Below are 15,211 nucleotides of genomic sequence, written 5' to 3'. Positions count from 1 at the left end.
CAGCCTTAGCAAACTTTCCTCAACTCTTCCAGTTTAGAGTTCAGGCCAAATCCTAGATAAAGACTACTTCATCTTAAGCCATTTGCATGTATATTTTTCTCTGCAGCAATGTGCACTAACATTAAACTAAGATAACCAGGACAGGCTATTAAAGAGACACGTGAGCTGACACCGTTTCTGGCTTGAGCGCGTTATATTTTACTGACCTATCTGTGAGGAAATTGAACAGAATTACAGCGTATCCGTGATGATAATAAAAAGTCGAACGTTTTCTCCTTGGCAAATTGTCTTGGTTATGGTTCCACATCGCGTGTGCATTCTCTCGAATTAGGCTTTGGATTTCTGCAATATACCTAAATTGAAATCATGTCCTCAAGTCATAAATACACATTAAAAAGAGTTACCGTCCAGAGTATAACAACACGCTTGTTTCATTGGGGAGGCTTTGCTGAGGATTCCGTGCTCACCTTAGCTCCAAGTGGTCTGAACTACGACTAAGCGCTACTTAAACCTTTTTAAAATCATCTGCAGTGAGGGACCAAGCTTTGGCGGGTTGTCATGCAATGCAACTTCATTTCCCAGGAGCTCACTTAAACCGTGTAACAAAAGGACTTTGGAACTGTGAACTATATTTGAAGTAAGGGACATGTCAAGTTAGGGAACATACCCTTCCGGTACAATTACATAATACAGACAGACAGATATCTCTCTAAGTCCAGTGTAAGTAGCGGTACCTCGAAGGGAATTCGGTCCAAGAGAGTTTTAGCGCGGGGGGGAGGGGTGGGGGTGGGGGCGCAGGTGAGGAACGGACATGCACGTTGGGCTAGCCCAGCATCGTTCTTCAATCAAAGGCACTACAGTTCTGGGGACGAGAGCACTAAGATCAGAGCGTCCCCATCTTACAGCGGCACTGGAAAACAGTCAAATCAGTCATTTAAAAAGTGGTCTCTCGGCTGCTAATTCATCTTCTTGAATCACTTTAGTGTTCTGGGCTATGCTGGTGAAGTCAAATAAACAGTAAGCTAAACAAAAATGCTTACGGCTCCTATTCCGTCTGTGAAGAACTGATCCGAATGTCACCCACTGGGGCCAGTGCTACATGAATTCTTTAGTGAAAATATGCCTCGTTGAAGGCTACATATGGGCTACTTTGTGCAACGCGCGTTTGGGCATCGAAACATAACACACACAATTATTTACGTAATTCCGTCTTAAATCTGGATTTCCAAAACCTTTTTGTGCAAAGAAATAATGGGAGGTGGGGGAGCGGAATCAGGAGGATAAAGATTAGAGAGGATTTGACACTAGGCATTTGGGAATGAAAACGTTCATTTCCGCCACGAGATTAAACCGCACGTTTTAGGCGCTGGACACCAGCCTTTGATCAATAGGTAAAGTCTCTGTGTTAGTGATATTCACTGCGTTAAAGTTAGGAAGTTAGCTAAATCGGTCTACTGGAAGAATGAGCTGATCTGTCACCTGGTTCAAACAAGGCCCCTTTCTTTAACTGACATTTTCCAAACCCATTGCTCTGTTATTTTTATACCAGCCACTCTGAGTTTATGCAAAGTTTCTGAAACACCTCAGCACAAATTCTACCAACAGTTCTATATGTTGTACAGCATGTTTCCCCAAATTGCAGGGTAATGATTGCGAGTTAATTGGACCGTGTGTCGTATTGAACTACTGGCATTGCAAGTATATGGTTAGCTGTCTGTACTTTTTCCTGGTGTAAAAAGCCATCAGTTTCTTTACGAAATGTTTCCCTCCCCTCCAACTGTTAATTATATTTCTTTATAAGGACCGAAGCCCTTACAGAATGTTATGTAAATAGAAACACACGGAATTGAAAACAGTTTAGAATGCACATTTCTTTCCTGTTACTTTTGACCATAACATTAAATTAGAAGTTGAGAGCTGTACCAGGCTTCTGCGGAGCCTCCCCAGTCTGTCCGGGGGGCGGGAGACGAGGTTGCTTAATGTCTGAGCAACTCGTCAATACATTTTAACATGTCTTGACAAACGTGTATACTATAAAGCCTAAATACTAAAATGCCACCGAACAGCCAGGGACTAAGCATAGAATCAATGACAGGCGCCTGTTCATAGTGTGCCCTGATCTCACTCGTGAATTCCAGGTCTGCCGGTGGATTATTTTTGGACCTGGTACAAACATTTGAGTTTCCAATCACCCCGGGCTATCGTTAACAGAACTCAACCCCAAGCAGCCACCTCCAGCAATTCCATTCTATCAGAATGATGAGCACATTAAACTCACATGTTCTAATAATAAATGGTCTACGTTAGCTACATCAGATGGTTGTAAGTTACCAGTACTGGGTTCTCTGTACATTACTGTAGCTTCACTTCTCTTCTAAACGTCTGCTTTCTTTAGAGAGTCTTCGTCTGCTTTTTCTGTTAGGGTGGCGTCGTAGCAGCTGTCGGATGCTGAGAACACCCTCTACCCCCAGGACCATAAATCACCTTGTACTCAGAATAGCATCCTAGTCGACAACAGGGAAGGAGTGATTCACAAACAATAAAAATGAGGTGGGGGCGGTGCTTGTTTGGGGGGATCTAATCTTGAAAAATAGCGCCCAAGGATCTGCGTGGACCCTGAGCAGGACGAGGAAGGGACCTGGCTAAGGGCGAATTTGACGCCACATGCTTCCCTCCATCATTGGAAACGCGAGCCGGCCTCTGAAATCAGAAAGCAAACAGGCTCTTTTAGAGCCCCTGGCTTCCTATAAAAGAGCTTCTTGTTAATTGACAGAGAATGCTGGACAACAGAGCTTTTCCAGTGCCTGCCCCTAGCAGATCCTGACGAGTTTTAGGGCTTGTTAGAACATGCAGGCGAAATCCTTATTACCCACTCTAAGCATTTTATGTTCACAGTATAGGGGCTCTTCTATGCCTCCCTTTAGATTCTCTTTGTGTACTTGTTCCTTTAAAAGTCCCCAGCCTTACCCATCAAAATTTAACAAACGGCATATTGTCCCTTGTCTGTTTAAATGCCTGTGATGATCGCATTCATGGTAGCATTTATATTATTTTAAAGGCAATTTACATGTTACCGAAGCAGCTATGAAGCCGACAGTGAATTGTTACATTTCACTGGGAGCCACTGGTTGATTCGGAAGCTTGAGAAACTGACGCGAAATTGACAAGGTAGATTGTTGGGAAAGATGGGTGCAATGGCTTTAAGTGTGTGCGCATTCTGCAATGTCACAGGCTTCCAGATACTTCGCCTCGGCACCACGGTCATCTATGGACTTGGAGATATATAGAGAAGTGAATGATCCGATAGAATATTTCCCAAGATGTTGGGAGGAGAATCTATCTAAGACAGCGATATACTTACATTACCTTAAACAATATTAATCCTCAGCAAGTGTGCGAAAGCTGCATACCATCTTTCTTAACTTCTGTTAAAATAATGAGCACTGAACAATGACTTGTATAATGACTTTTAGTCCCTTCCAAAAAAAAAACTTAAAATAGTATTGTAACCCAAGGCAGTGTTACACAAGGGATAAATAATGCATGGATTTAGAAATGGTCCAGACTGGTAAAGTTGCAAGGTGACAAAAAAAGCAAACGCATCTTCTTGTGTATTTATTATTTTCTCCACGCTGTCTCTGTCTGCAGGCATATGATTTATTACAGGGGATAAAAGGAACTTTGCATGCTGGTACAAAGCTGTGCCTCATCTGTTTACTAATGACTGCCCGATATCAGCTGCTCCCTTGGAATGAATCATGTGGGAGAAGCAAAAACTGAACGAGGGAAGAAAGAAAGGCAAGGGATGACGAGATAGAAGGTGTCAACCGGCTCTGGGGATGAATGGAGTGGGAGAATTAAAATGAGAACAGGGAGATAGTAATTGAACGGCATAGTAGTAGTAAAAAGAAGGGGGATAACGAGGGAAAAGGCAATGTTACAAGGCACGAGATCAGTCCAAGTTCGATCATTCAACACATAAGGAAGGCGACTGAATCAAGAAAGGCGATATTATCTGCATTCTTCATTTGTGCTCGCGTTTCTTATGAGATTCATTTTTGACGCTTTACCGACTTTTAAAATCTAAAATTACCTCCCAAGCCCCATTCTCGTGGTTTTACATATCTGGTAAATATCGCGACAAATTCAGCTGTATTGCATCGACTACCTTTTTACATTTCTATTATAAGCAAATCACAGCCGAGTCTATAATAGTATTTTCTAAACGAGCAGAAGCACGTCTATATTTCGTATGTCTACCCCTCCCCCATTACTGCTTGAAGTCTGCACATTCTAACATTTAGCATGACATTCTTTGATGTGTACAGTACATAAACTGGAGTGTGTGATTCCTAATGTATAGATTACAACGCACTATACAGACAAATATGGCCAGTATTTACGACACGATGACATTTGCTCACTCAAACTTTACAATACTGTACTTATTACTTCTCCCCTCCAGCACCAGTACAGTTTACCTACATTAATCCGGTTACCTGGTGGTCTATTTAATTGTACTTAATATCCACACATATACTGAAGGCCAATATGGCGCTGACATCAATGACCTGAGGTGATCTTCGGTCTTTTGATGTCACGGAAATCGATCTATATTTAAATTAATCCCATAAAAGGAAAATTGAATGTGTGGAGAATTCAAGTCACCAGGCAAGTAAGTGGAACGCGTATAATTTTTTTTCTTGTGTATTTGATTAATTAACTCTTTTGATTTTTTTTAAATGGCTGCATATCTTCCCCTGATTTAAAGGAAACGATAGCACGCAGTTCCAGTAAATCTAGACTCATGACTTGTGTTACAGAGCGTGTATAATCATTATTTGGAGTGACTTACAGCTGAACAAATATTCATGAGAAGAAAAAAATACACTTTTTAGTGGCCAATGGATTATTCCCTTTATTGGAATGCGGCTGCATGTCCCTGTGTATATATTATATAAAAAATAAAAGCACGGTAATTAATGCTGTTTGATTATTGTTAGGCATTGCTTACTCATTGCTGCCCCAATCGCCCTTTTGTTTTTATTTCATTTAATAGATCTCCTAAGTAGTAAAGTTACAACCACAATACAGATTTGAGTAGAATATCTTGCATCCTTCACATTTAAATGTTTTAAAGTCAATAACTAATTTATTTAGATAGCAAATGCAATCGCAGATAGCCAAAGGGAGGGGAAAGTGGGGGGGGGGGGGGGGGGCGAAAGGAAAAATAAATAATTTCTATTAAAGAGGCTGTGATGCAATTAGTCTCCATCCCGATTCTAACCAGTAGTTGGCATAAAGTCTATAGACAATCCAAGTAATATAAGAATCGAATTGACAGTTACAGTGTAAATAATAGAAATTAATGCTGTTAATGCTTATATGAAACATCTAATCTGATTTTGACCCAAAGGTAAATCGGCTTATTATTTAAGTACAGTACTTTCAATCTGAATAACATAGCACGAAATGCAAAAATGTGCAAAAATAATTAGGGATTAGTCGTGACCTGAAACCCGGTGACATCGAATTCCAGGGCAATATACTTAATACAACTGTTACACCGAATGCAAACGTTTTTGTTTTTGACCATCAGTACTGGAGACTCGTCATAAAACTCTTGCTGCCCACCGACAGTAAGTGAAAATATGGGAAGAAACGAGCCGATGTCCTTTTCTACAACATTGGTTCTAGAATTAAAGGTTTTCTATAAATAGTTGAGACTTGGGACCTTATTAGAACTATCTCTGATACAATAGGATTTAAAGATATTTGTTGGCGGAGGCTGGGGGTTGATCAGGATCTGACTATATAGTATGAAAATGCTAATACTGATTATACAGCAACATGATACACTGATTTGATGGTATCAATGTACTTCATTGTTATGCAAAAGCTGACACTGGTTGGGAAACAATTTAAAGTTTGCACAAAATGAATACAAATATTACTTTACAATATTTCTGCACAATGCTTTAATCATGCCAATTGCTAGTAAGAAAATGTGCATTTTGAATAATTTAATGATATGAAGTCTTCAAGCAGATAGAAATTGATTTTTAGAGCGTCCAGGGACTTGGTAAAGATCTAGATCGTCTACTTTGCTTCAGCTCCGTGTTAAGAACATTTCTTTCAGACTGTCCCAGAGCGCAAGTCAAACCTAGTGACCCATATTACAGAAGTACAAAGACAAAGGATAGCAGTGGTAGGTTTTCCATTTGAAATCCCTTGGAGAATATTTGACAAGAGTTGAAGGGGAAGGGGAATTACGAATGATCAAAAAATAACTGGACGCGTGTACACCGTGAGTGTTTCTGTGAGGTATGAGGGGACAAGGTAAGTCAAATCGTTTAATACGAATTTGTATCAAGTTTCGTCAACTTGGCTTTTGTAATTTTTTTTTAAGTAATGATCTTATCTGCCTGAATTCCTGGCCGATTTTGAATAGTTTATACAGGAATAAATAAAGCACCTTGTAGGTTAAAGCTGATCCTCGAGAATCATGATTTAAATTCCTTACAACTACCTTTGATAGGTTAGTAACAAGCATATTGTGCCCCGGCCACCCTTGTTTCAAATTACTTTACCAGATCCTTTTACTTTCGGTTATTTTAATTTGATTCCTCAGCGTTCTAATTGCCAAGGATTCGCCCATTAAGATTGGCTGATTTAAATCTGAGAGACCGACCTGAAATTGACAGCTCATAATTGGAAGCGAGTCTCTCTCTACATATATATAGGACACAGCCAACCACACATTATATACATGTATCTATATAAACAGATTGTGTGGCCATTGTGAATTGATACAATGCCCCAACCTACTCCCATATGGAAGTTTAGAAGTGCGAAGCACGTTTGAAAACCTTCATTATTCCCTTTTCCATAGTTAAAAATTCAGCTAAGCATCAACATCGCCATTAACGGCTTTTCACATATAGGCTGGAAAGTCTACATGGAGAATAATGGGTTTCAAACACTGCAGGACATCAACATTCGCTTTTTGGGGGTCACTGGAGTCGACAGTTTGGTAACCGTGCACCGAGCTAGTATGGTTAAAAGTGTCTGAGAAAGGTTTTAAAGAGGGGAAGTCTGCACTGTAGCTTTTTGGTATTTCGATGTAGAGATACAAGTTAGGGTTTCTCATGCTGTCTGTCTTCTGGCAAGTACTTTTCACAGGAGGAAGTTATTATTGAGAATAAACCTCCACAAAGAAACTAAACTATACACATAACCTTGCAGAACATGTAATGCTGGGAATGCTGCCGATTACAGCTCACCGCTTTGCGTGACATATGTGAAATCTTTATTACAGACCACGGGATCGAGGTCTACATCGATCTGCAGATACATGCTGCACTCATTCGTTCCCGTGTTCCATCTCTCTCTCTCTCAAAACTACTTGGCTTTAAACATTTTGCCGACTATTACGAGGTGAAGGAAGGAGCCGCGGAGCTTGCGATGTAATTTTCATTGCAGACTTGCAACGCTCAGTCAAGCTTCACTGAGTTTTGGCCTGATTCCAACCTCAGCAAAAGCCAGACAGGAGGAAGGGGGAAGGGCAAAGCATAACTATCCGAAACAGGCAAACCAAACCTCACGTCTGCAAAACCATCTGCGCCAAGTTTTTTTTAAAGGGTGTTGGATTTTAAATAGACTATGAACGTTTGCACAACGCGTGTACGTTGCACGTGAGGAAGTGTTACACGAAAACATTATTTAACACACATACATACAAAAATAACTTTTTAAAAAGCCTCGTTGTTTAGTCATCCGAGCCTAGAAAGTCTGAGCTGTCTTGCAAAAGTAAAATCCATTTTATGTCAGGTTGTCTGTTGAGTTGATCACAGAGCCGAATTCTAACTAGAATCCGGCTCCAACAACAGCACACAATTAGATCTCCTTATGCAAAAGTGTTCCTGCAGTCTCGAATAGATTAAGCGCCTGCCGAAACATAGCAACGATCATTCTCACGCAAAACACATAGAGAATACTTACTGGGACACACGCGGTTTAAGTTCGAGACATAAAAGGTATAAAGCAGGGAGTAAAGTTTAATGCGAAATACCATGGCGATTAAGTGGAACAACTGATAAGTTTTTTTTTTGTTTTGTTGTTTGGCTTTTCCTACGAAATGCTCTGTGGATCGGAGCAGCACGATGCGAAGGAATGGAGGTCAGAGCAGACGGTGAGCGGGTGTCTTGTGACGGGTGTGGGGGCTGTTCGCTGTCCTAATCTCCATCCCCTTGATAGGAGGCCCCGGGCCCTCTGGTGTCGCTCCCAGCCGAGTCTGGAGCGCCGCGACACCAAAAAATCGATGCAATCGCCACCCCGTGGTCACATGTTCCCGGGAGGAAGTGGGGGGAGGGAGGGGGAGCGCAAATCCACTCACAAAACAACATTCCTTTTTCCTTCAAGCGACAATTATTTTTTTCTCTCTCTATCCGAGACTAAAACTGAGTTGTAATTTGACTTTTAGCCGAATTTAGTTTGATCCTGAATGCAAAAGGCGAAAGGGATTCTTTTGCTGGCTAGAATCGCCCTAATTTTTTTTTAGCATAATCTTCGACACAAGCACACCTTTAAACAACGTCCCACTAAATGTGGCCTTATCACTGTCGCCTATTATTGGCAGACAAGCGACCCATGTTGCTAAGGAGTTGGGTGCTTGGGTCAGGATTTGCATCTGAGATAAAAAGGAATAACTTTGTAAATGTGCCCGTTTGGGTTCGCTTGGTCCAACTACTTTCCGCCTTTTTGCTTTATAAAGCCGAGCAGAATGCCGCAAATCTATTTTTTCCACATTTAATGTGAAATTATTATCTTTGATTGGACAAAACTGACTTCAACGAGTGCCCTTGTTTTCGTCAAACAGCCACTATAAAAAGGAAAAACAAACGGGAATGGAGACCGCAATCTGTCACAGGCTGCTATCTCGGATCCCCTATTGTTTCCCCCAGAAGGTCGAAAATGAAACGAATTGCAAACAGAACCGCAACCCAATCGCTGCGGCTATAGACCCGGTTACATTGTAATTTGGAATAATTATAATCATTCCCTCTATCAAGCCGTTTCGAATCATTCGCGGATGGGCTTGTTGCTAAATCAAGACAACAAATCAAGGGGGGGGGGAAAAATACCGAGTGAAGAGACGCTTTCTTTGTGTGAAACTGTTGTCCTTGGATTATTAAAGCTGTCATGTCACCCAAGCGTAATCGAGAGGAACAAGTCGAATTAAAGTCTTGTATCTCCTTCCCCAGACCGTTAATAGCCAAACATTGATGTCTGTAGGAATGATGGTGCGTGATCTCCTCTCTGAGTATCTCAAATAATTTCACCCAATTGTTTCACTTGCACTGTTTTGTTGTAGTAATCTTTCTCCCCTTATAGTTTCTAGTGCACACATATAACTGGTTGGCTGATTTCAAGTCTGTGGAATTGACTCGAACTGGCACTTCATGCGAGTTTATTAGAGCGTTCTGATTACATGTATTTCTTCCTAATCCCTAAACGCCACATAAATCCCAAGGGTTCATTGTAATTTGCCCCTGTCTCTGCTAACTACCCAACAACCGAATCTGTGAATCTCTACTTTCTTAAATCAGTTGAAGATACAAAGACTGCGGTCTCAGAGCTTTCGATGTATGTAGTCACCCGGTTTCATAAATTATCAGGCCACCACGAGTCACTAGATTGAGTTCATTTTTGGTTGCACAATATTTATTTTTTGCAGAGGAAAGCACAACGCCAGATCAAATCTGCTGGTGTATGGACCCGTATGGACCGACGCAAGGAATAGAAAAATAAAATTGAACAGTAAGACCCGATTTAGTGGTGCATACCCGCTTTAAGAGTGGGAGGCGATTGACATGCAATACTGGGTGTTGTGTGAATGTGCCTGAAAACTCTGTAGCTGTTCTTCCCGTCTCAAAGCCCTCCCTCCGGAAAGCAGGGATCAGAAGGGTCGAGGACATGATTTGCACCGTCATATATTTCTTTTTTTCATTAACCGATTCGACGATTTATAGATTTCCCGGATTCCTACTACATTTTAAATTCTCGGAAAACTCATTTATCGCGACAAAGATATCGTCTTTTGTTTATTGGCAGTGCGAGGTGGGGGTGGGGGATAAATGGGGGATCGCCTCTATTGTCTACAGCCATCAAACCTGTTCTGGTCAGATTAAATATGACCTTTCCTTTCAATAGCTGCGTTCTAAGTACTGTATAAGCAAATTCTTTCAATGTTACTAGCTTGTTGTTTTTCAGCTTGAGCGAATCGTTGCAATGGAGAATTTGCTGAGACGTTTCTCAAGGGCATCCTGGAGATTTATTTTTCAATCTCAACATGAACACAGGAGCAAGACAGATCAAGCTAATCTCCACCCAGCCCTCTCGCACCCTGTTATTTATTTGCAAAGGGGTAAGTGGTCTTTCTTCGGAAATTGGAAGGGCAATGGCGAGAATTATTTTTTTTTGTTTTCCTTTAAAGATGGGGGCGGGGGGGGGGGACGTCGAAGGAAATTCACCAACTTTAATACGATTTGCTCAACACGCAATCTAAGCATTCCTTTCGAACCCGTCATCAAATCGATCGGCCTGTCTGTATTCAACATACATATGGGACTCGTTTTAAAAAATTTTATCTCGTGTCATAGCGCTTTCCACTTTCTAGCTCAAACACATTGATAGATAACATTAGAATGCCTTGTCCCTAAACATTTTTTTTCGGGGCTATTACGAGACGGTCGACCCGAGCGCTGCTTTGGAACTATAGCCCGGACATTCTGCCGCGAAACCCTTTATTCCCCTCCCCTTCCCCCAACAATGTAGAGCGCTGCAGATTTACTGGAGGAAGAAGTCGCCCACAGCTATATATATCTAAAAGCTGATTGACACTGACGTCTGGGGAATTAGGAATAGAGTTGCGTTTGGCGTTTTGTTAATCAGCTCGATGGAGCGGACAGGCAGATGAGATGAGAGAGGGGGCAGAGCCAGGGCTGCTTGTCCTCCGGGGAGCCTGCAAGGAAAGGCGGGGAAGCTGAGCTCCAGGATCCGGCGTAAGCAATCTACACACACACACAAAACAGGAGCCCCATTGACCACCAGTAACTCTGAATTCAACACCGAATGAAAAGCAACCCACACGAGGATCCACGCACATTTTAATCTTGCAAAAAAATACGCGCCAAATAAAGTAATTCCGAGCCGGAATATACAGACCTCCACCAGACAATGCCATAAATAACGAAAAATAAAGATTGAATTGAAGCTTTAGTAAATAATTAAAGCTCTAAAGAAATGAATGTTATGCCCGACACATTTGTAATAAAGATCACAGCCAGAGTTATTTGAACAAGGGACTCATTTTGCAGCTTTCAATCGCTGAAGCTTTTTTTATTGATGTGACTGAGATACTAAGATAATGTGCAAAATGTTGGATTAAAAGCACAAACGTATCAGTTGTATCGTATGTTTTTTGACAACTTTCTTCATGCGGTAGGGTGCGACCTGAATTACAGTGCACCTGTAATTTATATTGTTTTACAAATATATAATTGTTAAATAATAGAATAATGGTCACAAAATTTACGGTTGAACGCGGTTCGTGTCTTCAAGCTGTATGACTATATTGGAGGATTAAAAACATCTTTCTTTTACTTGTAGGTAGCAGACTATCGATGAAGGTGACAATTGAATCTTAGGGCTGAGGAATTCACGTCGACCAAAATAAAATTGTGAACATTTTTTTAAACTGCCAACTAAAAGGCAGTGAGGAGCTGGGTGTTTGAGCGCAGTCATTGTTGTCTCTGGGGCTGCGCTACTCCATTACTTCCACTGACAAGCACAACAAATGGGGCTCAACTCATTAAAAGGTAGGCGCTATGAAAGAACATAGAGAACCAAAGTACTGCGTGTGTGTGTTTGCGTGTCTGTGCATGTGTGAGAGAATTCAGTAAATGCATTGGAAATAATGATGAAAAGGGACAAGGTGCAAATCAGTTTTGAACCGACATCTCGCTCTGTATTTTTTACATAGAAAAATTAGTCTAATTCACACTTCAAGCGAGCAATAAAATAGAGCGGTTCATGAAATACAGATTATAATCTCTTTTTAAATCGATAAAGGAACGGTCCTATACCAACCGGCAGAAAATGAAATAAAACGATTCGTGAGCAAAAAGTCGGCCCCGGAGATGCATTGACTCATTACTGTAGAGAATCACTGGGTGTAAGACTAGATTTAATAAGTGCCAAACATCTTCCGCTACAATAATTAGAGCAGGAAATCAGACGGAGAATGTGACAGATACCACTCCAGTGTTTGTTCGGTTGTTGGAAGGCCGGAAGGCCACATATCGGGAGAAACGCTTCAGTCGTGTGGCGTTTAATAAATGATGGTCACCTTTTTTTAAAAAAGGAAAAGGTACCAGTGAGTTTATGCTGGCGTAGGGCAATCACTGACAGTAGCAATAAGTTCCCTCAGTTATTCTGTGCAGGTACACAGCATCTGCTTTCCCAATCATCACCCCCCCCCCCCCCCCTCTCAAAGAACCACTTTTACATCGCCCATTTACTGTGACTTTTTCCCCTAAACATCTGGCAGTTTCTTGCTACATGTCCCAGGACATCTTTAGTATCTTAAACCTTCCTATCACACATATATATGGACCGAATCACTGGCTGAGACTATCAGGTCTCCAATCACTTTCATTCGCCGCTTGAAGTAAAGCAGCAGCTGTTTGGAATCAGAACGTGCATTTAAGCTAGTTTAAAATCCGGTCTGGTTTTTTTTTGGCTTTCAATTTGAAAAGTAGTCCCCGCATAAGTGCGTTGGAGAGAATTTGTATTTACTGTACGAGTATTCCTGACACTTGCTCGATCTATCTCATAGTGTCTCCGTATATTAAGCACCGGTTCTTGTTCAGTATATATCAGCCTGCTGTATTAAATGCATATTATCTATGGTATCTACCAGTTATTCATTGGGTTATCTATCAATCTTTGTACCTATCCTGGTCTATTTCTGTGCGCTGCTTATATTGATGATATTCAGTTTCGTATTCCTCTATTTGTGTTCCACTGTAATTACAGCCTTTTTCCGACTCACACTCTGGAATGTCCAAATTGGGACATATAGAGCCTTCCGCCTCCTGTTTCACCACACGTATCATGCACTACTGTACAGTGTTAAACCCAGCTATCGCCGTGTCATTCTCCCAATGTGCGTTTTGCAGCAACAAAAAAAGACTGCCAGCAATTTTAGCTTGCGATATAGCGCTTTATTTTTAGAGCACGTTTTAAAACTTCAAACAAAAACTATAGCTTTCAGTTACAGCAACTAAAAATAGAATCAGGAAACTGGAAGCATTTCCACACGAGCCTGACCGGCGCAGAAACTGGGCATTTATTCCTCTCCGCCTCCGTGGAAAAATAAAATCAAACATACACAGGCTTGGTCACTACCGTATTTCTACTGAAACGGGTCTTTAAAGTGATTTAATAGCAAAAAAAATGGAAACAGAAAGCTTGTGATTCCCACCATGAAGCATTTGCATTTCTGCCACCACACACACACACAATAACCAAGCGCACAACATTTCCGGGACTGGCAACATATGAATGGATTTCAGAGAGAGTATGAACGCGAATGTCTTGCCCTATATGTGAATGTAGAGGGACAGACAGGGAAATACAAGTACTGGTAGGAAGATGATGTTACTGTGATATCAATATTTTATATCTTCAGCTCAGTAATGTTTAGACACATGAAATAAATATCTAAAAGATATATAGTGTGCTAATAGTGGAATTGAAATGGAGGTCCCTCGCTATATACCCACAAAGGTCAAACTGTAGCGTTATATAAATGTTAAGGGCTTTCATATACCTTGTCATATACATAGGTATAAACAGGTGGCTAGGTATACAGGGATAAATAAATGTGCAGAGTAAAGAATGCAAGAGTGATTAATAGACAACCACAATTTAGAGTTAAATAATGAACATACGGTGTGTATGTGCTGGGGGAGAGAGTGAGAGTGAATTAGAATGATATAAACAGTAAAAACAGTGCTGGGAATTTCATCTCCCCTGGTTTTCCGATGCCTAAGGATGGGAAGTTCAAGGTAAACTTGGACCCTTTGTTATTGCAGACGGCCTTCAGTTCACAGTCGACAAGGAGTTGACGCTGAGCTGTTGTGTTCCTATCGGGGCTGCCCGGACTCCACGAAACAGACCTGCGTCCTTAATGAATGCAGTCCTGTATAATTAAATAATTGACTGTTCCCCGGAGGAGCCCTTCGCCGCATCTGTTCGCTGGCTCCACAGGGAATCCTAGACAATACAGGACAGGCAGAGACTGAAGGAGGCATCCCGGCTCATAGTTGGTTGTTTCATCATACGCTTTTTTGAGCAAACCTCTTCACCTATCAAATAAGGAGTAAATCAAGAAATATTTAACAAAATACATTTTTAAAATAAAAAGTATGTAATATCGCCATGCCATTCAGCCGTTTGTATTCTAGATATCGTTACTATAATCACCTTTTTAATCATACAGTCCCAATACTTTCCATGAAAAGTTGCTTAAACATTGTAACAATTCTGCATTTACCAGGGAGATGGGTCTCAGACGCCCTATACAACCCAGGGACCAGTTGGCTGATTCTGAATTACAACCTATTTGAGGGCAGGAGGAAAGGAATGAATGTTTTGTCTGTAAATATGAACGAGCAGCAAACGTGGGCCCCCAAATGTTTGAAGTGAAATATGTTTTGATAGTTTCCTTTGCATTGTACTGTGGCAGCACTTGCATATGATAGAAGCTTAGAGCTTTTTGATTAATCCATTTGTTAAAAACACAAATGATTGAACTTGCAATAAAAATCTTAAACCAGGAATCAGCTTCCAGGGGCGGTTAGAACAGAGCAGCAGAGTGACCGTGGATTTAGTTTTGTGTGTACATTTCTGTATTGCCTCAGATTTTTTAAAATAACAAAAATAAAGAGTAAATTAACATTGTTTTGCTGCATTTGTGTGATTTCAATGTTCAAGAAATAAACCTCGCTGTTTAAACCAGCGCCTTACTGTCATTGAATGCGATCTATCTGGTACACAATGCTCAGTGATTTTGCAGTAAAGTCAAATGGCAACAGAAGCCGGCAGGGCTTGTTTCATAAACATCTGTAAACTCACGAGTGCGGTA

General features: G+C 41.0%; 1 long non-coding RNA gene across 3 annotated transcripts; it reads left to right on the top strand.

Moving 5' to 3' along the window:
* The first annotated feature begins 6,298 nt into the window (after nucleotides 1–6,298).
* On the top strand, nucleotides 6,299–15,008 carry LOC137383248 (uncharacterized). Of its 3 annotated transcripts, XR_010977365.1 has the most exons (4): nucleotides 6,299–6,339; nucleotides 10,273–10,426; nucleotides 11,671–11,879; nucleotides 14,624–15,008. It is a non-coding gene; the product is annotated as an uncharacterized lncRNA (long non-coding RNA). The 3 variants fall into 3 exon arrangements; XR_010977364.1 differs by lacking the exon at nucleotides 6,299–6,339 and having other exon boundaries at nucleotides 9,941–10,426; nucleotides 14,160–15,008; XR_010977363.1 differs by lacking the exon at nucleotides 6,299–6,339 and having other exon boundaries at nucleotides 9,943–10,426.
* The last annotated feature ends 203 nt before the right edge of the window (nucleotides 15,009–15,211 follow it).

The sequence above is a fragment of the Heterodontus francisci genome, chromosome 24 (genome assembly GCF_036365525.1).
Source record: "Heterodontus francisci isolate sHetFra1 chromosome 24, sHetFra1.hap1, whole genome shotgun sequence".
Lineage (NCBI taxonomy): Eukaryota > Metazoa > Chordata > Chondrichthyes > Heterodontiformes > Heterodontidae > Heterodontus > Heterodontus francisci.
This window is presented reverse-complemented; position numbering and strand designations above follow the sequence as displayed.